Source organism: Salmo salar, chromosome ssa10 (genome assembly GCF_905237065.1).
Source record: "Salmo salar chromosome ssa10, Ssal_v3.1, whole genome shotgun sequence".
Classification (NCBI taxonomy): domain Eukaryota; kingdom Metazoa; phylum Chordata; class Actinopteri; order Salmoniformes; family Salmonidae; genus Salmo; species Salmo salar.
In genome coordinates this window covers 62,693,347-62,720,520 of record NC_059451.1, presented here as the reverse complement: position 1 = coordinate 62,720,520, position 27,174 = coordinate 62,693,347, and positions in this window count along the sequence as shown.

The window sequence follows — 27,174 nt, the reverse complement described above, 5'->3', positions numbered from 1 at the left end:
GGGTAGTGGCTGGTTACAGTACTGTGAGACTCAGGCGCGTGCCCGAGTCGACCTCATGCTTCGTTTTCTTTCCTCTGTTTACCTAAACGCAGATTCCCGGTTGGAATATTATCGCTTTTTTACGAGAAAAATGGCATAAAAATGGATTTTAAACAGCGGTTGACATGCTTTGAAGTACGGTAATGGAATATTTAGAATTTTTTTGTCTCGAATTGCGCCATGCTCGTGACCCTTATTTACACTTCGGATAGTGTCTTGAACGCACGAACAAAACGCCGCTATTTGGATATAACGATGGATTATTTTGGACCAAACCAACATTTGTTATTTAAGTAGCAGTCCTGGGAGTGCATTCTGACGAAGAACATCAAAGGTAATCAAACTTTTATAATAGTAAATCGGAGTTTGGTCAGGGCTAAACTTGGTGGGTGTCTAAATAGCTAGCCGTGATGGCTGGGCTATGTACTCAGAATATTGCAAAATGGGCTTTCACCGAAAAGCTATTTTAAAATCGGACACCTCGATTGCACAAAGGAGTTCTGTATCTATAATTCTTAAAATAATTGTTATGTTATTTGTGAAAGTTTATCATGAGTAATTTAGTAAATTCACCGGAGGTTTGCGGGGGGTATGCTAGTTCTGAACGCCACATGCTAATGTAAAAAGCTGGTTTTTGATATAAATATGAACTTGATTGAACAAAACATGCATGTATTGTATAACATAATGTCCTAGGATTGTCATCTGATGAAGATCATCAAAGGTTAGTGCTGCATTTAGCTGTCTTCTGGGTTTTTGTGACATTATATGCTAGCTTGAAAAATGGGTGTCTGATTATTTCTGGCTGGGTACTCTGCTGACATAATCTAATGTTTTGCTTTCGTTGTAAAGCCTTTTTGAAATCGGACAGTGTGGTTAGATTAACGAGAGTCTTGTCTTTAAATAGCTGTAAAATAGTCATATGTTTAAGAAATTGAAGTAATAGCATTTCTAAGGTATTTGAAAATCGTGCCAAAGGATTCAACTGGCTGTTACGTGGGTGGGACGATTTGGTGCCACCTGCCCTAGAGAGGTTAAGGGAAGAACCCGAACTGACACTCGAATGGCGACAGTCCAGTGGATGAGTTCTGCTGTGTGTTGTAAGCATACTCTGCCCAGACAAGGAACTTGTTCCAGTTGCTGGCCTGGGTGAAGATGAAACAGCAGAGGAACTCCAAATCCTGGTTTGCTCACTCCGTTTGCCCATTCGACTGTGGGTGGAACCCAGAGGAGAGACTCACCGACACCCTCAACAGGGAGCAGAAGGATTTCCAATATCGTGTGACGAACTGGGGCCCACGTTCCGAGACAATGCCCTGGGGAAGTCTGTGTAGTCGAAAGACATGGGTAATCATGATATCAACGGTCTCCTTCTCTGAGGGCAACTTGGGTGAGGTGATTAAATGAGCTGCCTTGGAAAACCAATTGACAACTACAAGGATAGTGGTAAGCCCTTGGTATGGGGGTAACCCTATGATAAAGTCTACGGACAGGTGGGACCAGGGCCGGCTGGGGATGGGCAGAGGTTGAAGCAACCCAGCCGGTCGCTGGCGTGAGGACTTGCTTTGGGCACAGATGGAGCAGGCAGTAACGAAGGGTCTCACATCCTCAATCATGTTGGGCCACCAGAATTTCCGTCTCAGGAACTCCAATGTCCGATTAACCCCTGGATGCCCAGTTAATTTAGAGGAGTGTCCCTATTGTAATACTTGGGAACTGGCTGATTGCAGAACATAAAGTCTGTTAGTGGGACCCCCGCCAGGGTCAGGTTCTTGGGTCTGGGCTTGTCGGGCTTGGAGTCCCTCTCCTTGTTAAAGACATCGTGTTGGTGGGAAATTGTGTCTGCTTTCTGATTCTTGGATCCCGGGTGGTAGGCTTGTGTGAAGTTGAACCTGTTAAAGAACAGAGCCCACCTAGCCTGGCGAGCGTTCAACCTTTTGGCTTCTTGAATAGAGACCAAGTTTTTATGGTCCATCCAGATCATGAAAGGATGAGGTGCCCCCACTTAACTGCCAAAAGCTCCCGGTTGCCTGCATCGTAGTTGCTTTCTGCTGGCGAGAACCGCTTGGAGAGAAAGGCACATGGGTGCAGTTTCTTGTCCCCCTCGTTCCGCTGTGAAAGGACCGCCCCTGCTCTGGTGTCCGTGGTGTTCACCTCTGCCACGAAGGGACGGGTAGGATCAGGATGGACGAGGATGGTCCGGAGGTGAAATGTCCCTTGAGCTCCCTGAATGCCTTGTCAGCCTCAGGGGCCCATCCAAAACGGTTCTGGGATTTGCGCAGACCTCCATCCTTCTTTCCAATGAAGAAGAAGCCTGCACCAGCTGTGGATGTAGAGGAGCGAATGAAACCTGCCTCCAGTGACTCGCCTCTTACCGAAGGCCTTCTGGAGGTCGAAGTCCTCAGGAGGGAGAGCGGAAAAGTCTTGGTCTTCAATGGATGCATGGGAACATGGCGAGGCTCTTGGTGGGGGGTCTTAGGCATTTAGTCTGGCAGTTCTTACCCCAGTTTAGTAGGTGTCCCATGTACAAGGAGAATAGTTGGTTATGTAGCACTAGCCAGGGGTACCCTAGGATAAGGGGGTTCTCGGGAGAAATTATCAAAAGAAAACTAAGAGTCTCTGAGTGGTTCACCCCAACCTGTCGTAGAATGGGCTTGGTCTGATATTCCACCTGGCCGGAGCCGATGGGGCGTCCATCGAGGGCTTGAATCTGTAGAGGGATGGGACATTTCACACAGGGGATTTGTAATTCTCTGGCAAAGTCTTGGTAAATACAATTATCCGCGGCCCCGGAGTCCATGAAGGCTTTAATGTGGTGATGACTGTTGTCATGATTGAGAATTGCGGGTAGCGAAAGACGGTGACTGGGTAGCTGGGAGGTAACTACACAGCTCGTCAGGGTGTCCCCTTGTCCTGGTGAGCCCTGAATTTTCCCAGTCAGCTCTGGGCATGTAGCACGGAGATGGCCGAGACCTCCGCAGCAGAGTCAGCAGCCGTTGCGCATGCACCTGTCACGCACCTGTGGGCTCAGACGTGTGCGTCCCAGCTGCCAGGCTCCTCAATGCTATGTTCAGGAGGCTTGGGGTGCTCAGGAAACTGGAATACTGGGGTGGTGTCAAAAAGGCCCTGTCTCCTGAGTTTCTGATCCTGATTGCCAGCGTTATCAGGGACTCGAGGTCCTCTCCCAGTTCCTGAGTGGCCAGTTCATCCTTGATGGAGTTGATGGAAAGTGGTTACCAGTGCCTCAGTATTCCACTCACTCTCGGCGGTGAGAGTGCCGAACTCAATAGCGAAGTCAGCCACTGGTCTAGCCCCTTTGCAGAGGTTGAACAGTCGGCTTGTCGCTTCTCGTCCGCCGACTGGGTGGTTGAAGACTCATCGCAGCTCGGCAGTGAAGGCTAATATGGAGCTGCAGGATAGTGACTGCTGTTCCCACTCCACTGTTGCCCACACCAGGGCCTTGCCCGAGAGTAGAGATATGACGTAGGCGCTTATGGCCCAATCGGTGTGGAACAAGGAGGACTGTAGCACAAACACCAGAGAGCACTGAGTGAAGAACCCCTTGCATCCTCCCGGGAGGCCATCATACTGCTCGGGGGCTGGGATCTTGGGTTCCTGGTGCAGGTTCCCAGGAGGAAATACGGCAACGCCTGTAGCACTGGGCGATGAGACTCCTGGGTTAAGGTTGGGCCGTGGTTGGAGGGAATCGGTAAGTGCCCGGAGGGTCTCTGATATTTGGAAGAGTTGTTCTTGCTTGCGCCCCAGCAGTGCTCCTTGTCGGGTTTTTGCATTCTGGATCTGGGTGATCTCAGCTGGGCCCATGTTGAGGTAGAAGCTTGCTGTGACATTGTGTGGTTGGATCAAGGTGCAGAGAAGAGACCAGACGAGGAATCAGTGGTTAAGGATAAACATAATATGTTACTGAGAAACGATAGCCACAGGATCACAGTACTGTTGAAAAACAACAAACACTAAGTCTCAAACTCACTCAGGAAACGAACGCATACGGTAAACAATTCAAGCTTCTGCAAAGGACAACAGAAACAAACCTCTTTTAACAGGAAAATCATAGTGAGTAAATAGGACACACCTGAGTGTCGTTAATGTCTCTAGGTCAGTCTTTGCCGTCCTCTGGTGACAGGTGGAACCATGACAGAGACTGTGTGAATCAGGCCTTCATAGTTTAATTGTTGCAAAGAAACCACGACTAAAGGACACCAATAAGAAGAATAGACTTGCTTGGGCCAAGAAACACGAGCAATGGACATTAGACTGGTGGAAATCTGTCCATTGAGTCCAAATTTGATATATTTGGTTTCAACCGCTGTGTCTTTGTGAGACACAGAGTAGGTGAATGGATGATCTCCACATGTGTGCATCCCACCGTGAAGCATGGTGGAGGAGGTGTGATGGTGCTTTGCTGGTGACACTGTCTGTGATTTATTTAGAATTCAAGGCACACTTAACAAGCACGCATTCTGCAGCGATACGCCATCCCATCTGGTTTGCGCTTAGTGGGACTTTCATTTGTTTTTCAACAGTACATTGACCCAAAACACACCTCGAGTCTGTATAATGGCTATTTGACCAAGAAGGAGAGTGATGGAGTGCTGCATAAGATGACCTGGCCTCAATAATCAAACCGACCTCAACCCAATTAGAGATCGTTTGGGATGAGTTGGACCGCAGAGTGAAGGAAAAGCAGTCAACAAATGCTCAGCATCTGTGTGAACTCCTTCAAGCTGGTTGGAAAAGCATTCCAGGTGAACCTGGTTGAGAGAATACCAAGAGTGTGCAAAGCTGTCATCAAGGCAAAGGGTGGCTACTTTGAAGAATCTAAAATCTAAAATATATTTTGATTTGTTTAACACTTTTTTGGTTACGACATGATTCCAAATGTGTTATTTCATAGTTTTGATGTCTTCACTATTATTTTACAATATAGAAAATAGTAAAAATAAAGAAAAACTATTGAATGAGTAGGTGTGTCCAAACGTTTGACTGGTACTGTATATAGTACATTACTTGCGGTGTGAGTGTTGTTTTTATTATTACTTCCGAATCGGTACTGTGTTTGGCCTAAAATATAATGATGGTTCATTCCTAAATGATACACTAAGCACCTGTGTCTTGCCTTGGAATATGTCAAGGTAATCAAACACATAGTTTTAGCTCAAGTTCAAGGGCACTCTTCCATCCCCCTACCTTTGCACTCGGTCAGGGTACACACACTCACACACATTTTTCTCAGTGGAGGTCGGGGGGATCTCTTCAAAGCTATGGGTTTTGATAGTCTCATAGAGAGGGGAAGAGAAAATGAGAGAGAAAGGGAGAGGAAGGGAAAGAGGGAGAGAGAGGGAGTGAAGAGAGAGAGAGAATGGTATGTCCCCTTAGAGCCCCTTAATCCCTCTAGCCCAGCAGACAGGCGAGACCTGAGTACCACCCCTGCTGTAGGGCCTGTGTGTGCGTGTGTGTGTAAAGAAGAGAAAAATGCTGCCAAGTTGAAGGGAAATCCAACTTCATACTCATAATCTCCAGCACCACCACAGCATCAACATACAGTGCATTTGGAAAGTATTCAGCCTCCTTCCCGTTTTCCACATTTTGTTACGTTACACCCTTGTTCTAAAATAGATTACATTATTTTCCCCTCTCATCAATCAGCACATAATACCCCATAATGACAAAGAGAAAAGAGGTTTTCAGAACTTTTTGCAACAATATATACTATATAAAAAAAACAGAAATACCTTATAACAAAAGTATTCGACCCTTTGCTATGAGACTCGAAATTTAGCTCAGGTGCATCCTGTTTCCATTGATTATCCTTGAGACGTTTTTTGCAATGTTGATTGGAGTCCACCTGTGGTAAATTCAATTGATTGGACATGATTTGGAAAGGCACACACCTGTCTATATAAGGTCTTACAGTTGACAGTGCATGTCAAAGCAAAAACCATGCCATGAGGTCGAAGGAATTGTCTGTAGAGCTCCGAGACAGGATTGTGTCGAGGCACAGATCTGGGGAAGGGTACCAAAAAATGTCTGCAGCATTGAAGGTTCCCAAGAACACAGTGGCCTCCACAATTCTTAAATGGAAGAAGTTAGGAACCACCAAGACTCTTCCTAGAGCTGGCCACCCACCCAAACTGAGCAATCAGGGAAGAAGGGCCTTGGTCAAGGAGGTGATCAAGAACCCGATGTTCACTCTGACAGAGCTCCAGAGTTCCTCTGTGAAGATGGGAGAACCTTCCAGAAGGACAACCATCTCTGCAGCACTCCACCGATCAGGCCTTTATGCTAGAGTGGCCAGACGGAAGCCACTCCTCAGTAAAAGGCACATGACAGCCCGCTTGGAGTTTGCCAAAAGGCACCTAAAGGACTCTCAGTTCATGCTCTGATGAAACCAAGATTGAACTCTGAATGCGAAGCATCACATCTGGAGGAAACCTGGCACCATCCCTATGGTGAAGCATGGTTGTGGCAGCATCATGCTGTGGGGACGTTTTTCAGCGGCAAGTACTGGGAGACTAGTCAGGATCGAGGGGAAGATGAACAGAGCAAAGTACAGAGAGATCCTTGATGAAAATCTGCTCCAGAGCACTCCTGATCTCAGACTGGGGCAACGGTTCATCTTCCAACAATACAACAACCCTAATCACACAGCCAAGACATCTCTGGAAAGACCTGAAAATAGCTGTGCAGCGACGCTCCCCATCCAACCTGACAGAGCTTGAGAGGGTCTGCAAAGAAGAATGGGAGAAACTCCCCAAATACAGGTGTGCCAAGCTTGTTGAGTCATTTCCAAGAAGACTCAAGGCTGTAATTGCTGTCAAAAGTGCTTCAACAAAGTACTGAGTAAAGGGTCTGAATACATATGTAAATGTGATCATTTAAATACATTTGCAAACATTTCTAAAAACCTGTGTTTGCTTTGTTTATTATGGAGTATTGTGTGTAGTTTGATGAGTGGAAAAAAAACGATTTAATCCATTTTTAGAACAAGACTAATGTAAACAATTGAGGAAAAAGTCAAGGGGTCTTTATATGTTTTGTAGTCAAAAAGATAGAGGAAGGTAAGTGTTTCCAATGACATCATCAACCAATTAGTAGGAAATGCCTATTCATAGTTGGTTAAAATCACATGATGCACACAAATGATGTCATTGGAAAAACGTGTCTTCCTCCATCTTTTTTTCCACAAAACATAGAAATGTGCAATTTTCACATACACAATATACGAAAGTATGTGGACACACCTTCAAATTAGTGGATTCGGCCATTTCAGCCACATCGGTTTTTGACAAGTATATAAAATTGAGCACACAGCCATGCAATCTCCATATACAGATATTGGCCTTAATGAGGAGCTCAATAACTTTCAACATCATAGGATGATGCATTTTTTGAGGTCTTTCTGTGTGCTGCCTGGTAAAGAGCATTCCACATCCAACTTCTCTGGCCTGGTTTTCTGTCTGCACAGAAATATGCATTTCTGTAATTTTTCAATCTCTCCCTCTTACCCTGTCTCTCTCTTATTTCTCCATCTCTCCCACTTCTGAGTTATTGCTCTTTCTCTCCTCTTTCCTCTCTTTTCCTATTTCATATCTTTTTCTCCTCCTTTCATCCAGTTTAACTCAACTGACACTCCAAAAACCGCCTTGTTTCTTCCTCCTCCCCAGTCTCTCCCTCTATCTCCCACCACCATGTTTTGCTACACAGAAAACATAATATAACACACTGAAGACGTGAGCTCTGTTTCTCTTGCAGGTAGATACTCTTATTCACAAATCATCTGTTTAAGAAGAGAGAGTCAACTGATGAATAGATGTAAATAGCTTTCGTAATTTTGCAAGGGTAAGCACACATGCATACACACACACACAAACCCACCCATACCGCCCAGTCACATGCAACAGCCAAGAATCCTCCTGCTGAGGGACTAAGGTAAGTCTTCTGAGTAACCACGGCAACCCTGACCACCAACAAAATGCCAGGTGTCTGAGTTCCATGCTACAGGCCCAGCGGGGTTTCCCGCCACTCGATGAAGGGGTTCTCATGCTGTCTCATACGCCTATAAACCTCCCCATCCCTCCCCATCCCTCCCCAGCTCAGGGATTAGATACAGAACAGGGTACACTACTCTACCTCATTTTCAAACCAATCTGGGCAGATAAACATGCAGATGGAGAAATGGCTGGACTTAGAGACCAAACCGCGTAATCTGAAGTCTAAACAAACCAACATGGTTTATGTGGGGAGAAAGCATAGTCAGATAGAAGATTGTGTTTTCACAAGATAAGACATGAACTTTAACCTGAATCTGAACTTGAGCTTGAAATTATACCCTTTGGCCAGTACTCCTGACTTCTAATACACAGACTAAATGCAGTTTTATTAACCGGTTATTGACTAGTTATTATGCAATAATAAGAGACCGCCTCTGAGGTGGAGTAGCCTAGTGAGGAAACAGTCACCTAGTTTCCCTCCTGCCTGTATAGAGACTATATTGACTGTATAATGACTTCACCAGGGGAGAGCGTGGTCAGGCTGGCATTCACCGGAAATTGTGTCCCAAATGGCACCCTATTCCCTATTTAGTGCACTACTTTGGACCAGTACCCAAACACACCAAAACAGTCATGAAGAGGGCTCAACAAAGCCTATTCCCCCTCAGGATTCTGAAAAGATTTGGCATGGGTCCTCAGATCCTCCCTGATTATAGCCTCGTTACTGTTATTTTACTTCTACTCTTTAACTATTTGTTCTTTTTATTTTTTACTTATCTATTTTTTACTTAACTCTTATTTTCTTAAAACTGCATTGTTGGTTAAGGGCTTGTATGTAAGCATTTCACTGTGAGGTCTACACCTGTTGTATTCTACGCATATGACAAATTTGATTTGATTTGGGACGCAGTAAATTCATCCTCGTCTTCTCCTCCCTGGTGCTGGTCTGGTGAAGCAGGGCTGTGTTTTTTCCCAAGTCTCCTGCACTGCGGTCTGTCTGTCCGACCCAGGGCTTTTTGGCCGGGATCCACGTGGTACAAAAGGGCCATGGCATTCCTGATGTCTGCGGCTAATCTGTGGTGTCAGCTCGCATTAACACCGCACTGCCAAATCTGAGGGCACACGGGGCAGTGGAATTTTAAAACACCACTGGCAGAATTCCTCCAGAGCACGGAGGGAGGAGGGCAGGTCACGGGCCAGGGAAGGGAAGGGAGAGAGGTTGGTGGTCCGCTAAATTTGAGTCCCGGGTGGCGGCAGGCCGGGTCTACTGCAACGGACAGGAGGCGGGGCAAAGGTGAGGAGAGAGGGAGGAGGTGCGTGGTGGTGCTAGGCGAGGTGAGGAAAGAAGGAGGATAGGTGATGGAGAGGGGGGGTGAGGTGGGAGGGAGGGATGGAACCCACATCAGAGACGTTGGTATTCTTCCTTGTCTCGTCTCACTGGCATGAGACTAAGACTAAATTAGCATTTTGGTTTTGGTTTGTTTCCTTCAGTTCATCACCTGGATTCCACTTCCCAAACCTTTTCTGCATGCTACCAAAAAACAACCTCTGTCCCAGTCACAAGTTATACATCCTGATTAATTTACCTGCTTGTTTCTGTTAATATCCTGTAATCCTGCTAGTTCTCTCCTTCTTCTCTCCATGTTTTCACACGGCAGGTAGTGTGACAGACAGAGTGAGTGACTCATTCTCAGGGTGGTGTCAGCAATGTTACTGCCATGTGACAAGGACATGCGGTTTAAGGCCTGATTGGTGGAGTGCTGCAGAGATGGTTATCCTTTTGGAAGGTTCTCCCATCTTCACAGAGGAACTCTGGAGCTCTGTCAGAGTGACCATTGGGTTCTTGGTCATATCCCTGACCAAGGCCCTTCTCTCCCGATTGTCCAATTTGGCCGGCTGTCAAGGCTGTGGGTAACTGGTGAAAGGAGTCAGGCGTAGGAGAGCTGAGATGGGTGGATAAGTTATTTAATACAAGATAACACTAGTATAAACACAATACTGCGGTGCGGGAAAAATACCGGTACCACGAAATAAACGGGCGTAATAACAAAACCCGGTAACAAAATACCAGCCGTCAGTAACAGCCTGAACAATAGAAGAAACACGCACACAAACATGGGGGAAACCAGAGGGTTAAATAATGAACATGTAATGGGGGAATTGAAACCAGTTGTGTAGAAAACAAAGACAAAACAAATGGAAAATGAAAAGTGGATCGGCGATGGCTAGAAGGCCGGTGACGTCGACCGCTGAGCGCTGTTTGAACAAGGAGAGGGACCGACTCCGGTGGAAGTCATGTCAGTACCCGCCCCTTGACGTGCAGCTCCAGCAGTGCGCCGACACCGGCCTCGGGACGACCCGGAGGGCAAGGCACAGGGCGATCCGGATGGAGACGGTGGAATTCCCGCAGCATCGAAGGGTCCAATACGTCCTCCTCCGGCACCCAGCATCTATCCTCTGGACCGTACCCCTCCCACTCCACGAGGTACTGAAGGCCCCTCGCCCAACGCCTCGAGTCCAGTATGGATCGGACTGCATACGCTGGGGCCCCCTCGATGTCTAGAGGGGGCGGAGGAACCTCCCGCACCTCAGACTCCTGGAGTGGACCAGCCACCACCGGCCTGAGGAGAGACACATTGAACGAGGGGTTAATACGGTAATCTGGGGTAAGCTGTAAACTGTAACAAACCTCGTTCACTCTCCTCAGGACTTTGAATGGCCCCACAAACCGCGGGCCCAGCTTCCGGCAGGGCAGGCGGAGGGGCAGGTTTTGGGTCGAGAGCAAGACCCGGTCCCCCGGTGCGAACACCGGGGCCTCACTGCGGTGGTGGTCTGCGCTGGCTTTCTGACGCCTCACGGCCCGCTGAAGGTGCACATGAGCGGCGTCCCAGGTCTCCTCCGAGCGCCTATACCAGTCGTCCACCGCAGGAGCCTCGATCTGGCTCTGATGCCATGGCGCCAGAACCGGCTGGTACCCAAGTACGCACTGGAAGGGGGAGAGGTTGGTAGAGGAGTGGCGGAGCGAGTTCTGGGCCATCTCTGCCCAGGGTATGAACGCCGCCCACTCCCCCGGCCGGTCCTGGCAATAAGACCGCAGAAACCTACCCACATCCTGGTTAACTTTCTCCACCCGCCCGTTACTCTCGGGGTGAAAGCCTGAGGTAAGGGTAACTGTACCTCACAGTGATTTGGTTGATGCCTCGATAGTCAATACACGGGCGCAGACCTCCATCCTTCTTCTTCACAAAAAATTAGTACTTGGTGGCATTGCCTTTAAATTGTTTAACTTGGGTCAAACATTTCAGGTAGCCTTCCACAAGCTTCCCACAATAAGTTGGGTGAATTTTGGCCCATTCCTCCTGACAGAGCTGGTGTAACTGAGTCAGGTTTGTAGGCATCCTTGCTCACACACGCTTTTTCAGTTCTGTCCACAAATTTTATATGGGATTGAGGTCAGGGCTTTGTGATGGCCTCTCCCATACCTTGACTTTGTTGTCCTTAAGCCATTTTGCCACAACTTTGGAAGTATGCTTGGGGTCATTGTCCATTTGGAAGACCCATTTGTGACCTAGCTTTAACTTCCTGACTGATGTCTTGAGATGTTTCTTCAATATATCCACATAATTGTCCTTCCTCATAATGCCATCTATTTTGTGAAGTGCACCAATCCCTCTTGCAGCAAAGCACCCCCACAACGGTGCCACCCCCGTGCTTCATGGTTGGGATGGTGTTCTTCGGCTTGCAAGCCTCCCTCTTTTTCCTCCAAACATAATGGTCATTATGGCCAAACAGTTCTATTATTGTTTCATCAGACCATAGGACATTTCTCAAAAAAGTACGATCTTTGTCCTCATGTGCAGTTGCAAACCGTAGTCTGGCTTTTTTTATGGCAGTTTTGGAGGAGTGGCTTCTTCCTTGCTGACCGGCCTTTCAGGATATGTCGACATAGGACTCGTTTTACTGTGGATATAGATACTTTTATGCCCATTTCCTCCAGCATCTTCAGAAGGTCCATTGCTGTTGTTCTGGGATTGATTTGCACTTTTTGCACCAAAGTACGTTCCTTCCTGAGGGGTATGATGGCTGCGTGGTTTAAATTTGCGTACTATTGTTTGTACAGATGAATGTGGTACCTTCAGGCATTTGGAAATTGCTCCCAAGGATGAACCAGACTTGTGGAGGTCTACAATTTTTTTATCTAAGGTCTTTGCTGATTTAGTTTGATTTTTCCCATGATGCCAAGCAAAGAGGCACTGAGTTTGAAGGTAGGCCTTGAAATACATCCACAGGTACACCGCCAATTGACTCAAATGATGTCAATTAGCCTATCAGATGCTTCTAAAGCCATGACATAATTTGGGGTAAGTGTATGTACTTCTGACCCACTGGAATTGTGATACAGTGAATTATAAGTGAAATAATCTGTCTGTAAACAATTGTTGGAAAAATGACTTGTGTCATGCACAAAGTAGATGTCCTAACCGACTTGCCAAAACTATAGTTTGTTAACAATACATTTGTTGAGTGGTTGAAAAACAAGTTAATGACTCCAACCTAAGTTTATGTAAACTTCCGACTTCAACTGTATATATTTTTTTTAATCAATTTCAGAATAAGGCTGAAACATAACAACATGTGGAATAAGTCAAGGAGTCTGAATACTTTCCAAATGCACTGTGTGTGTGTGTGTGTATATATATATATATATATATACTGCTCAAAAAAATAAAGGGAACACTTAAACAACACATCCTAGATCTGAATGAAAGATATAATCTTATTGATTACTTTTTTCTTTAAATAGTTGAATGTGCTGACAACAAAATCACACAAAAATAATCAATGGAAATCCAATTTATCAACCCATGTAGGTCTGGATTTGGAGTCACACTCAAAATTAAAGTGGAAAACCACACTACAGGCTGATCCAACTTTGATGTAATGTCCTTAAAAGAGTCAAAATGAGGCTCAGTAGCGTGTGTGGCCTCCACGTGCCTGTATAACCTCCCTACAACGCCTGGGCATGCTCCTGATGAGGTGGCGGATGGTCTCCTGAGGGATCTCCTCCCAGACCTGGACTAAAGCATCCGCCAACTCCTGGACAGTCTGTGGTTCAACGTGGCGTTGGTGGATGGAGCGAGACATGATGTCCCAGATGTGCTCAATTGGATTCAGGTCTGGGGAACGGGCGGGCCAGTCCATAGCATCAATGCCTTCCTCTTGCAGGAACTGCTGACACACTCCAGCCACATGAGGTCTAGCATTGTCTTGCATTAGGAGGAACCCATGGCCAATTGCACCAGCATATGGTCTCACAAGGGGTCTGAGGATCTCATCTTGGTACCTAATGGCAGTCAGGCTACCTCTGGCCCCCCAAAGAAATGCCACCCCACACCATGACTGACCCACCGCCAAACCGGTCATGCTGGAGGATATTGCAGGCAGCAGAACGTTCTCCACGGCGTCTCCAGACTCTGTCACGTCTGTCACGTGCTCAGTGTGAACCTGCTTTCATCTGTGAAGAGCACAGGGCGCCAGTGGCGAATTTGGCACTGTTGGTGTTCTCTGGCAAATGCCAAACGTCCTGCACGGTGTTGGGCTGTAAGCACAACCCCCACCTGTGGACGTCGGGCCCTCATACCACCCTCATGGAGTCTGTTTCTGACCGTTTGAGCAGACACATGCACATTTGTGGCCTGCTGGAGGTCATTTTGCAGGGCTCTGGCAGTGCTTCTCCTGCTCCTCCTTGCACAAAGGCGGAGGTAGCGGTCCTGCTGCTGGGTTGTTGCCCTCTTACGGCCTCCTCCACGTCTCCTGATGTACTGGCCTGTCTCCTGGTAGCGCCTCCATGCTCTGGACACTACGCTAACAGACACAGCAAACCTTCTTGCCACAGCTCGCATTAATGTGCCATCCTGGATGAGCTGCACTACCTGAGCCACTTGTGTGGGTTGTAGACTCCGTCTCATGCTACCACTAGAGTGAAAGCACTGCCAGCATTCAAAAGTGACCAAAACATCAGCCAGGAAGCATAGAAACTGAGAAGTGTTCTGTTGTCCCCACCTGCAGAACCACTCCTTTATTGCGGGTGTCTTGCTAATTGCCTATAATTTCCACCTGATGTCTATTCCATTTGCACAACAGCATGTAAAATGTATTGTCAATCAGTGTTGCTTCCTAAGTGGACAGTTTGATTTCACAGAAGTGTGATTGACTTGGAGTTACATTGTGTTGTTTAAGTGTTCCCTTTAATTTTTTGAGCAGTGTATATATACTATTCTACTATTACAACTTTCAAGAGTAACTTTAAAGTTGGACTGAGTTCCTTTATTTATATACATATACATATATAATGTCGACAGGTTTTCTAAGGAAACTTAGAAAACCTGTCGATTACATATATATATATATATATATATATATATATATATATATATATATATATATATATATGTATATGTATATAAATAAAGGAACTCAGTCCAACTTTAAAGTTACTCTTGAAAGTTGTAATAGTAGAATGCACAACGTGCAATTTCAAAATTGTGTAGTTCCTCTTGTCATGTTAGTCATTGCATACATTACCTTAGAGAGCATAACTTGTAAGACATGTTCAGATCAATGTTTTTTTGTTTTTCGTTTTTTTAGGCCGTAGATATTGTTGCAATTTTTTTTGTCACTCAAATATCAGTCGAATTCACATTAGACATGGCAAAATGTATAAAATTGCTGGAAATAGGTTTTAAACTTGCAAAATTCTCTCCACCGATAAGAGGGGTGTGAATAGTTTGTGTCATGAACTGTGTTTGTGCCCATTGAAATAGACGTGGCGTGTGCGAGCACGCAGGGGGTGAGCGAGATATTCCCCAAGAACAGGGAAGGGTGTTGAGGGCATATTCCACCCACATGAGTTGCTGGCTCCAGGTAGTGGGATTGGTGGAGATGAGGCAGCGAAGAGTTGTGTCCAGGTCCTGATTGGCTCGCTCCGACTGGCCATTAGACTGGGGATGAAAACTAGAGGACAGGCTGGCCGCCAACCCAATGAGGGTGCAGAACACCTTCCAGAACTGGGACGAGAACTGAGGATGGCAATCGGAGACCATGTCGACCGGCAGTCCATGGATTCGGAAGACGTGCCCCACCATGAGCTAGGCCCTCTCCTTAGCTGAAGGAAACTTAGAAAACCTGTCGACCCCCATAAGGATGTTCGTGTTGCCATCTGACGGAGGGAGGCCCGTGATGAAGTCCAAAGATATATGGGACCAGGGGCGGAGAGGGACAGAGAGTTGTTGAAGGAGGCCAGCCGGAACTTCCCATGGAGTCTTGTTCTGCGCACACACAGTACAGTCGTCAATGAACGCAGAGACGTCAGGAACCATGGTGGGCCACCAAAAACGTTCTCGTTTTACCCCCCCTGGAGTCCGGCTGGGAACACTGTGTCTTGCGGAGCAGACTCTCGATTCCCAGATGATAGCAGCTGCTAGACAGGAAGTAGAGAGGATGGTATCTGGTTCCGATGGTGTAGTAGCGGGGCTGTACAGATGTGAGAGTACGTCAGGCTTCACATTCTTGGACCACATGTGGTAGGAGATAGTGAAATGGAAATGAGGGAATAACAGGGCCCATCTTGCCTGCCTGGAGTTGAGGCGCTTTGCGGTGTGGAGATATTCCAGGTTCTTATGGTCCGTCCACACCAAGAATGGCTGTTCCGCACCTTCTAACCAGTGCCACCACTCCTCCAATGCTATGACGTATCCTAGGAAGGAGATGGTGGAGCGATGGAACTCACATTTCTCCGTCTTCATGAAAAGCTGGTTCTCCAGGAGATGCTTGAGGACCTGTAGGACATGGAGGACATGCTCTTGAGCTAACCAGGAATAGAAGAGGATGTCGTCTAGGTAGAAAAACACAAATCAGTCCAACATGTCTCGGAGCACATCATTGACCAGGGCCTGGAAAACTGCAGGAGCATTGGTCAGTCTGAACGGCATCACCAGGTACTCATAGTGCCCACTAGCCTGGTTAAAGGCAGTCTTCCACTCATCGCCTTCCCGTGTCCGAAACAAATGGTAGGCGTTCCAAAGGTCCAATTTGGAGAAGATGATCGGCCCCCTGGAGAGGCTCGAAAGCTGAGGAGATGAGTGGTAGCTCCACAATACCGACAGCTCTTGGTGTTTAGTCTGCGTAAGCGCTCAACAGGAGACAATCTAGCCCTGCCCAGTTGCATGGGCTCCGGAGGAGGTGAGTTGGCAGCCCTCTGTGATTACCGAGAGAACTCGTTTGATATCTGATTCATTCAGAAATGTAGACTTCGGGGATTTCCGGGATTCCTCAGAAGCGAGTTGGGAATCGAGGACGAGTTAGGGCGACATGGAACAGACTCCCTCTCCCTCCTACATTCTCATAGCCACCCATCGATACGGATGGTCAAGGCTATGAGGGTCGAGGTCAGTGGACAGCTCTCAGGCTGTGAGCTCATCTTTATTCACCTCCGATAATCCATGAAGGAACATGTCGAACAAGGCTTCCGCGTTCCAGGCCCTGTCAGCCGCCAACGTGCGAATATCCACTGTGTAGTCTGACACACTATGGGAGTCTTGACATAGCTGGAGTAGTTTATGAGCAGCCTCTCTCCCGGACAACGGAGAATCAAACACCTTATGTATCTCTGCCACAAACTCCTCCAGACTGAGGAAAACGGCGGACTGTTGCTCCCACACCACCGTAGCCCACGCGAGTGCCCTAACGGACATCAGCGTTATGAGGGCAAGCTGCATTTCTCACCTTGTATTCGACTGTATTATCTGTAATCCTAATTTTGTCTATCGTTTTGGTTCCTCCAACAAAAATGATATTTTAGCCTGTTAGCCCCCATGTAATTTAGTTAGTGTATCTTCATTATTTGCTGTAAAAGACAGCAACCCAGTTGAGATGGTTTGGGATGAGTTGGATCACAGAGTGAAGGAAAATCAGTCAACAAGTGCTCAGCATATGTGGGAACTCCTTCAAGACTGTTGGAAAAGCATTCATGTGAAGCTGGTTGAGAGAATGCCAAGACTGTGCAAAGCTACAAATAAAGGAAAGACCTTCAATGAGTAGGTGTGTCCAACATTTTAACTCGTACTGTATGTATAATTTTTGTTGTTGTTTACATTTTGTTTGTTTTATGAATATTTCTAAAAAGCAAATTTGCAACTGTTAAAATCTCAGTGTTAAGGTAAAACGTGTTGTGAGTATTATGTCTGAGTGTTTATTCTAGTTAACATTGAAATTGACACCACAAGCGATGAATAAATGAAGTGTTTTTTCAATTACAGTGGAATCAACACTGTGGGGTGTTGTTACTCAACTGTTGTTTCACTCTCTCAGAGTGTCGGTTAGGGCCTCAGCATTCTTCCCAGAATACTTATTTACAGCTAGATTTTTTGAATATTTTGTTTTAATATCTATGTTTCTGCATGCACATTGATTGATTCATTGATCTTAAAGCAAAAAATAAGTGTAGGAGAATATAACACAATAGATATGGTAGGAGAAAATCCAAAGAAAATCCAACCAGATATTTTTTTGTTGAGAGACCACCCTCTTAGAAATGCAAGAGAAAGCTTTTATTGTAAAATAGGTCCCTGGAATTCCTATGGCTTCCACAGAGTGTCAGCAGTCTATGTTCAAAGTTTCAGGCTTGTAACTTCAAAAAATAGTTTTTGTATGAAGACACAGTCTTGAAAATCCGTGTCATCACGCACCATGATTAAGTTGCACACCTACTACAATTGGTTTCCTATTGAACGTACTTCTTTCCGATTGATATATTAAAGTTGAATTACATTTTAGGGTGTTTGAGGAGTAAATACAAACGTATTTTGACTTGTTGAAACAAAGTTTAGGGGTAGATTTTCAGATTCCTTTCTCCTTAACCTGTTAGGGCTAGGGGGCAGTATTGACACGGCTGGATAAAAAAACATACCCGATTTAATCTGGTTACCACTCCTACCCAGTAACTAGAATATGCATATACTTATTACATATGGATAGAAAACACCCTAAAATTTCTAAAACTGTTTGAATGGTGTCTGTGAGTATAACAGAACTCATTTGGCAGGCAAAACCCTGAGACATTTTCTGACAGGAAGTGGATACCTGATGTGTTGTATTGCCTTTAAACCTATCCCATTGAAAAACACAGGGGCTGAGGAATATTTTGGCACTTCCTATTGCTTCCACTAGATGTCACCAGCCTTTACAAAGTGTTTTGAGTCTTTTGGAGGGAGATCTGACCGAACAAGAGCCATGGAACGATGATGTCCCATTAGACACCTGGCGCGCGAGTTCATGTTGGGTACCCTCGTTCCAATACGTTATAAAAGAGTATGCATTCGTCCACCTTGAATATTATTCATGTTCTGGTTAAAAAAGGCCCTAATGATTTATGCTATACAACGTTTGACATGTTTGAACGAACGTAAATATATTTTTTCCCCTCGTTCATGACGAGAAGTCCGGCTGGCTTAGATCATGTGCTAACAAGACGGAGATTTTTGGACATAAATGATGAGCTTTTTTGAACAAAACTACATTCGTTATGGACCTGTGATACCTGGAAGTGACATCTGATGAAGAGAATCAAAGGTAATGGATTATTTACATAGTATTTTCGATTTTAGATCTCCCCAACATGACGTCTAGTCTGTATCGCAACGCGTATTTTTCTGGGCGCAGTGCTCAGATTATTGCAAAGTGTGATTTCCCAGTAAGGTTATTTTTAAATCTGGCCAGTTGATTGCGTACAAGAGATGTAAATCTATAATTCTTTAAATGACAATATAATATTTTACCAATGTTTTCTAATTTTAATTATTTAATTTGTGACGCTGACTTGACTGCCGGTTATTGGAGTGAAACGATTTCCTCAACATCAATGCCATAGTAAAACGCTGTTTTTGGATATAAATATGAACTTGATAGAACTAAAAATGCATGCATTGTCTAACATAATGTCCTAGGAGTGTCATCTGATGGAGATTGTAAAAGGTTAGTGCATCATTTTAGCTGGTTTTATGGTTTTGGTGACCCAGTCTTTGAATTGACAAAACATTACACACAACTCTTGTAAATGTACTGTCCTAACATACTCTAAATTTATGCTTTCGCCGTAAAACCTTTTTGAAATCGTAAAACGTGGTTAGATTAAGGAGATGTTTATCTTTCAAAGGGTGTAAAATAGTTGTATGTTTGAAAAATTTGAATTTTGACATTTATTTGGATTCAAATTTGCCGCTCTTGAAATGCACCTGCTGTTGATGGAGTGCACCACGGGTGGCACGCTAGCGTCCCACCTAGCCCATAGAGGTTAAATTGAACGAGTGGATTACTCAAATCGATGGCGCCAACTATACTGACTTATTTGGATATAAAAAATGATTTTATCTAACAAAACTACACTACATGTTATCTCTGGGACCCTTTAGATGACAAATCAGAGGAAGATTTTCAAAAAGTAAGTGAATATTTAATCTTTATATGTGAATGTATGAAACCTGTGCCGGTGGAAAAAATATTTTGATGGGGGCGCCGTCCTCAATCAATCGCATGGCATGTTTTCACTGTAATAGCTAATGTAAATTAGACAGTGCAGTTAGATTAACAAGAATTTAAGCTTTCAGCTGATATAAGACACTTATATGTACCTAAATGTTTAACCGCTATAATAACTATTCGAATTTATTTTGAATTATGCGTCCTCCAGTTTGACCGGAAATAGTACCGCTAGCGGGACACCGATCCCAAATAAGTTATTTTAAGCATAAGCAGCTTGACTACTGCTAGCCTGTTAGGGCTAGGGGGCAGCATTTGCACGTCTGGATAAAAAAATGTACCCGATTTAATCTGGTTACTAATCCTACCCAGTAACTAGAATATGCATATACTTATTATATATGGATAGAAAACACTCTAAAGTTTCTAAAACTGTTTGAATGGTGTCTGTGAGTATAACAGAACTCATTTGGCAGGCAAAACCCTGAGACATTTTCTGACAGGAAGTGGATACCTGATGTGTTGTATTACCTTTAAACCTATCCCATTGAAAAGCACAGGGGCTGAGGAATATTTTGGCACTTCCTATTGCTTCCACTAGATGTCACCAGCCTTTACAAAGTGTTTTGAGTCTTCTGGAGGGAGATCTGACCGAACAAGAGCCATGGAACGATGATGTCCCATTAGACACCTGGCGCGCGAGTTCATGTTGGGTACCCTCGTTCCAATACGTTATAAAAGAGTATGCATTCGTCCACCTTGAATATTATTCATGTTCTGGTTAAAAAGGCCCTAATGATTTATGCTATACAACGTTTGACATGTTTGAACGAACGTAAATATATTTTTTCCCCTCGTTCATGACGAGAAGTCCGGCTGGCTTAGATCATGTGCTAACAAGACGGAGATTTTTGGACATAAATGATGAGCTTTTTTGAACAAAACTACATTCGTTATGGACCTGTGATACCTGGAAGTGACATCTGATGAAGAGAATCAAAGGTAATGGATTATTTACATAGTATTTTCGATTTTAGATCTCCCCAACATGACGTCTAGTCTGTATCGCAACGCGTATTTTTCTGGGCGCAGTGCTCAGATTATTGCAAAGTGTGATTTCCCAGTAAGGTTATTTTTAAATCTGGCAAGTTGATTGCGTTCAAGAGATGTAAATCTATAATTCTTTAAATGACAATATAATATTTTACCAATGTTTTCTAATTTTAATTATTTAATTTGTGACGCTGACTTGACTGCCGGTTATTGGAGGGAAACGATTTCCTCAACATCAATGCCATAGTAAAACGCTGTTTTTGGATATAAATATGAACTTGATAGAACTAAAAATGCATGCATTGTCTAACATAATGTCCTAGGAGTGTCATCTGATGGAGATTGTAAAAGGTTAGTGCATCATTTTAGCTGGTTTTATGGTTTTGGTGACCCTGTCTTTGAATCGACAAAACATTACACACAACTCTTGTAAATGTACTGTCCTAACATACTCTAAATTTATGCTTTCGCCGTAAAACCTTTTTGAAATCGTAAAACGTGGTTAGATTAAGGAGATGTTTATCTTTCAAAGGGTGTAAAATAGTTGTATGTTTGAAAAATTTGAATTTTGACATTTATTTGGATTCAAATTTGCCGCTCTTGAAATGCACCTGCTGTTGATGGAGTGCACCACGGGTGGCACGCTAGCGTCCCACCTAGCCCATAGAGGCTAGAGCACTGTAGCTTTATTGATCTACTGTTCTTCAACAACAGATGTACTCACATTGGATGGGTTGATAAGGATTCTAACAGCCTAATACATAATAATAGAGTAGGTTAAACCCATTAATATACTTAATGTAAACATGTTTTTCTTTTAAGACATCATCCCATTTCACTCATTTAAACATTATGGGGACATTTTCCTGGACACAGACTAAGCCTAGTCCTGGACTAAAAAGCAAGATCAAAGGAATATATCCAGCCAAAATTATTTCTAGTCCAGGACTAGGTGTAATCTGTGTCCTCGAAACCGCTCCTTAACCCTACATTTGTGACCTACCACCTGGATTCGGTCTTTTGTAGCAAAATTTGAAATGGTGTTATTTACATTGGATAAAAGTAGAGACTCAGATCTACAAAATGGTTTATCATGCACTGCATTTTTGAGGAACAATGGGAAAGTAATTCTGCTTTGAAAGTTGATAAACTTGAAAACTAACTTTTGAGAAAATGGCCTTTGAATGTTTTGGTATCTAGTGAAGAGTTCTTCTTTGTCTACACCCATTCAGCATCGTTCACACCCTCCTAAGCTTTAGCCCCACCCTTATCGTTTTGCTCTCAGATCGTCCAGAGCGCACACTTGATTAAGTTTGCAGACGACACTAGGCTTGATTACCAACAACAACGAGACAGCCTACAGGGAGGAGGTGAGGGCTCTTGGAGTGTGGTGTCAGGAAAATAACCTCACACTCAACGTCAGCAAAACAAAGGAGATGATCGTGGACTTCAGGAAACAGCAGAGGGAGCACCCCCCTATCCACATCGACGGGACAGTAGTGGAGAAGGTGGAAAGTTTTAAGATCTTTGACGTACACATCACGGACAGACTGAAATGGTTCACCCACACAGACAGCGTGGTGAAGAAGGTGCAATAGCGCCTCTTCAACCTCAGGAGTCTGAAGAAATTTTGCTTGTCACCAAAAACACTCACAAACTTTTACAGATGCACAATCGAGAGCATCCTGTCGGGCTGTATCACCGCCTTGTACGGCAACTCCTCCACCCACAACCACAAGGCTCTCCAGAGGGTAGTGAGGTCTGCACAACGCATAACGGGAGGCAAACTACCTGCCCTCCAAGACACGTACACCACCCGATGTCACAGGAAGGCAAAAAAGATCATCAAGGACAACAACCACCCAAGCCACTGCCTGTTCACCTCGCTATCATCCAGAAGTCGAGGTCAGTACAGGTGCATCAAAGCTGGGACCGAGAGACTGAAAAACAGCTTCTATCTCAAGGCCATCAGACTGTTAACAGGGTGGGGGCCTTCTTGCTCTATACTTCCTGACGAAAATCCGTTTGGGAGGGAAACACTGTCAAGAAAGCGGTAAATTGGGAGCTTTAACAGTGTGGGGGCCTTGCTCTATACTAATATTGGAGTTCCTGACGAAGATCCGTTTGGGAGGGAAACACTGTCAAGAAAGCGGTAAATTGGGAGCTTTATCAGTGTGGGGGCCTTCTTGCTCTATACTAATATTGGAGTTCCGCCGCAGCCCAACATCAGCACACCCTCTCTTGAGTGCCAGCGAGTAAATGTTTTGCGTTGCGCTAATCACAGTAGAAAATGAACAGGTAATACAAAGATGAGTAGAATAATAATACCCTGTTACATAATGACACAAAAAGTTAAGTATTTATTATATTTAGCCAAATATCAAAGCAATGCTTTGTATCTGGCATGTTCTCCCGTTTCCATTTAGCGATCTGTCTGTTTTAGTCAGTGATGAAGGTTCCAACCACCAGCTAAGCCCCATCAATGAACTGCTTACTCATAGTCAACCCCTCCAGCTCAAACTACATGGCGATAATCACCTTATTGTTCAAACAATGATACAAACAAAACAAAAAATACACGTCAATGCAATTAAAATAATGTCTGTGAGTATAACAGAACTTATTTGGCAGGCGAAACCCCGAGGACAAACCATCCCGGAATAGTTTTTTTGAGGTCTCTGTGTTTTCAATTCATTTTCTATGGGAAACTAGATTTATGAGGCACCTGGTTCCAGTTCCTATGGCTTCCACTAGATGCCAATAGCCTTTAGAAATTGGTTGATGTTTTTCTTTTGAGAAATGAAGAAGTATGGCTTTTCAGTGTGAGTGTCAAGCCAAGTGGACTCTATTGTTTGTTACGCTCGACCTGGAGCTCGCTCCACGTACATTTTATCCGCTATTGAACACAGTATATTCCGTTTTAGGATACCTAAGGTTGGATTAGGAAAGTTGTTTGAAATGTTTGGACCAAGTTTACAGGTAACTTATTAGATAATTTGTAGTCATGTTGGACGAGTTGGAACCAGTGTATTTCTGAATCAAACGCGCCAAATAAATTGACATTTTGGGGATATAAAGAAGGAATTTATCGAAGAAAAGGACCATTTGTGCTGTTTCTGGGACATTTTGGAGCGCCAACAGAAGAAGATCTTCAAAGGTAAGGCATGAATTATATCTTTATTTCTGACTTTCGTGTCGCACCTCCCTGCTTAAAATATGTTTGTCATGCATTTGTATGATGGGGCGCTGTCCTCAGATAATTGCATGGTTTGCTTTCGCCATAAAGCCTTTTTGAAATCTGACACAGCGGCTTTTCAACTGAAAAGAAAAACAACGAACGGCGCGCTCACGGTCATGCGCCCAATTCAGCTCTGCATACTTCCCCTGTCCACTGACCAAAAGGTCTTTTTACTCGTCGTTTAAAAAAAATACAAGCCTGAAAGCATGTCTAAAGACTGTTGACATCTAGTGGAAGCCATAGGAACTGCAATGTGGGCCCTAACCCATAACATAGTCAATAGGCATTCAATGGAAAACAACTCACATCAAAAAAATCCCACTTCCTGGATGGATTTTCCTCGGGGTTTTGCCTGCCCTATCAGTTCTGTTATACTCACAGACATTATTTTAACGGTTTTAGAAACTTCAGAGTGTTTTCTATCCAATACTACCATGCATATGCATATCCTAGCTTCTGGGCCTGAGTAACAGGCAGTTTACTTTGGGCACGTTTGTCATCCAAACGTCAAAATACTGCCCCCTACCGAAGAGAGGTTTTAACAATGTCTACACTGTATTTCTGATCAATTTGATCTTATTTTAATGGACAGAAAAATGTCCTTTTCTATCAAAAACAAGGACATTTCTAAGTGACCCCAAACTTTTGAACGTGCCTACGTGTATGTTATCTCTATTGGAATTACATAAACCCAGGTCCTCCACAAGCACTCAGGCACATGGAAAAACACATGCAAACTCACCTACACTTACATATTGTGCACGCACACATACTTACATCCGTAGGCCTAGGCATACTATACCAACATGTATGCACTCCTACACACCCCCATGCATACGCGCGCACGTAAGCACACATACCCACACACTCCATCCCTCCCTACAGCAGTCTTTTCAATACATCTAGTCTCTGATTCACTATAACGCATAAAACATGTCTGACATGTTTACCAGGTCTGCATGTGCAGGCTGCTCTGCTCCATTGTCCTACTGATGCTGGGGGAGGGCTCTCATTGGCCACCAGGAAGTGTTTGACACCCCAATGAGAGCCCTCCCCCCAGCATCAGTAGGACAATAGCACAGAGCAGCCTGCACATGCAGACCTGTTTAACATGTCAGACATGTTTAATGGGTTATAATGAATCAGAAAGGCTGAGCTTCTCCTCTCCTACCAACAACCAACATCCTTTTCTCTGGAAGAGGTGCAATGAGTAAACCATAATATTAACAGCAGGGAATGAGTCTCTCTCTCTCTCATCCTTTCATCCTCTTAAAGGAGCAGCGCTGCATATTCAAATGTGGTCTTCACTCTTTGGGGCCTCACGCAGGGGGGAGGAGGGGGAAGAGACGTAGGGAACAGGGTTAGGATAGAGGAGGAACGCTAAGATGCGGCACAGGGAGGGCTATCACTTCCCTGAGATACTGTATGGGCAGACAGCCAGCCCTGCTGGAAACAGATGGAGGAGGACAGGAGGCCTCTCTCTCTCTCTCTCTCTCTCTCTCTCTCTCTCTCAATACACACAATTCCGATTTGTAATAATGACCCCAAAACATGCCCTTGTTGATACACAAGGGAAAATAAATCTGGTCAAAATTATTATTAAAGATGTTTATTTTTGCTTTCGCTTCAATCAGAAATGGTGTCTTATTTTGTACAAGTTACACAGCACTTTGTGTTCTGTATCCCTCCAGTGGTATGGGGGCTATGCTTTGGCAAAGTGGGTGGGGTTATATCCTACCTGTTTGGCCCTGTCCGGGGGTTTCATCGGATGGGGCCACAGTGTCTCCTGACCCCTCCTGTCTCAGCCTCCAGTATTTATGCTGCAGTAGTTTATGTGTCGGGGGGCTAGGGTCAGTCTGTCACATCTGGAGTATTTCTCTTGTCTTTTCCGGTGTCCTGTGTGAATTTAAATATGCTCTCTCTAATTCTCTCTTTCTCTCTTTCTTTCTTTCTCTCTCTCGGAGGACTTGAGCCCTAAGACCATGACTCAGGACTACCTGGCTTGATGACTCCTTGCTGTCCCCAGTTCACCTGGCCGTGCTGCTGCTCCAGTTCCAACTGTTCTGCCTGCGGCTATGGAACCCTGACCTGTTCACCGGACGTGCTACCTGTCCCAGACCTGCTGTCCCAGACCTGCTGGAACCCTGACCTATTCACCGGACATGCTACCTGTCCCAAACCTGCTGTTTTCAACTCTCTAGAGACAGCAGGAGTGGTAGAGATACTCTCAAAGATCGGCTATGAAAAAGCCAACTGACACTTACTCTTGTGTTACTGACTTGTTGCACCCTCGACAACTACTATGATTATTATTATTTGCCCATGCTGGTCATTTATGAAATCAAATCAAATCAAATGTATTTATATAGCCCTTCGTACATCAGCTGATATCTCAAAGTGCTGTACAGAAACCCAGCCTAAAACCCCAAACAGCAAGCAATGCATGTGAAAGAAGCACGGTGGCTAGGAAAAACTCCCTAGGAAAAACTCCCTAGAAAGGCCAAAAACCTAGGAAGAAACCTAGAGAGGAACCAGGCTATGAGGGGTGGCCAGTCCTCTTCTGGCTGTGCCGGGTGGATATTATAACAGAACACGGCTGGGACACCCGGCACAGCCAGAAGAGGACTGGCCACCCCTCATAGCCTGGTTCCTCTCTAGGTTTCTTCCTAGGTTTTGGCCTTTCTAGGGAGTTTTTCCTAGCCACTGTGCTTCTACAAAGACATTTAGTAAAATGTTAGCGAATTCCCCGGAAGTTTGCGGGGGGTATGCTAGTTCTGAACGTCACATGCTAATGTAAAAAGCTGGTTTTTGATATAAATATGAACTTGATTGAACAAAACATGCATGTATTGTATAACATAATGTCCTAGGGTTGTCATCTGATGAAGATCATCAAAGGTGAGTGCTGCATTTAGCTGTCTTCTGGGTTTTGGTGACATTATATGCTGGCTTGAAAAATGGGTGTCTGATTATTTCTGGCTTGGTACTCTGCTGACATAATCTAATGTTTTGCTTTCGTTGTAAAGCCTTTTTGAAATCGGACAGTGTGGTTAGATTAACGAGAGTCTTGTCTTTAAATGGCTGTAAAATAGTCATATGTTTGAGAAATTGAAGTAATAGGATTTTTAAGGTTTTGAAAATCGCGCCACAGGCTGGCAAGCGTCCCACCTAGCCCATAGAGGTTAATGCAGCTGGTGGCCACACCAGATACTGACTGATACTTTTGATTTTGACCCCCCCTTTGTTCAGGGACACATTATTCCATTTCTGTTAGTCACATGTCTGTGGAACTTGTTCAGT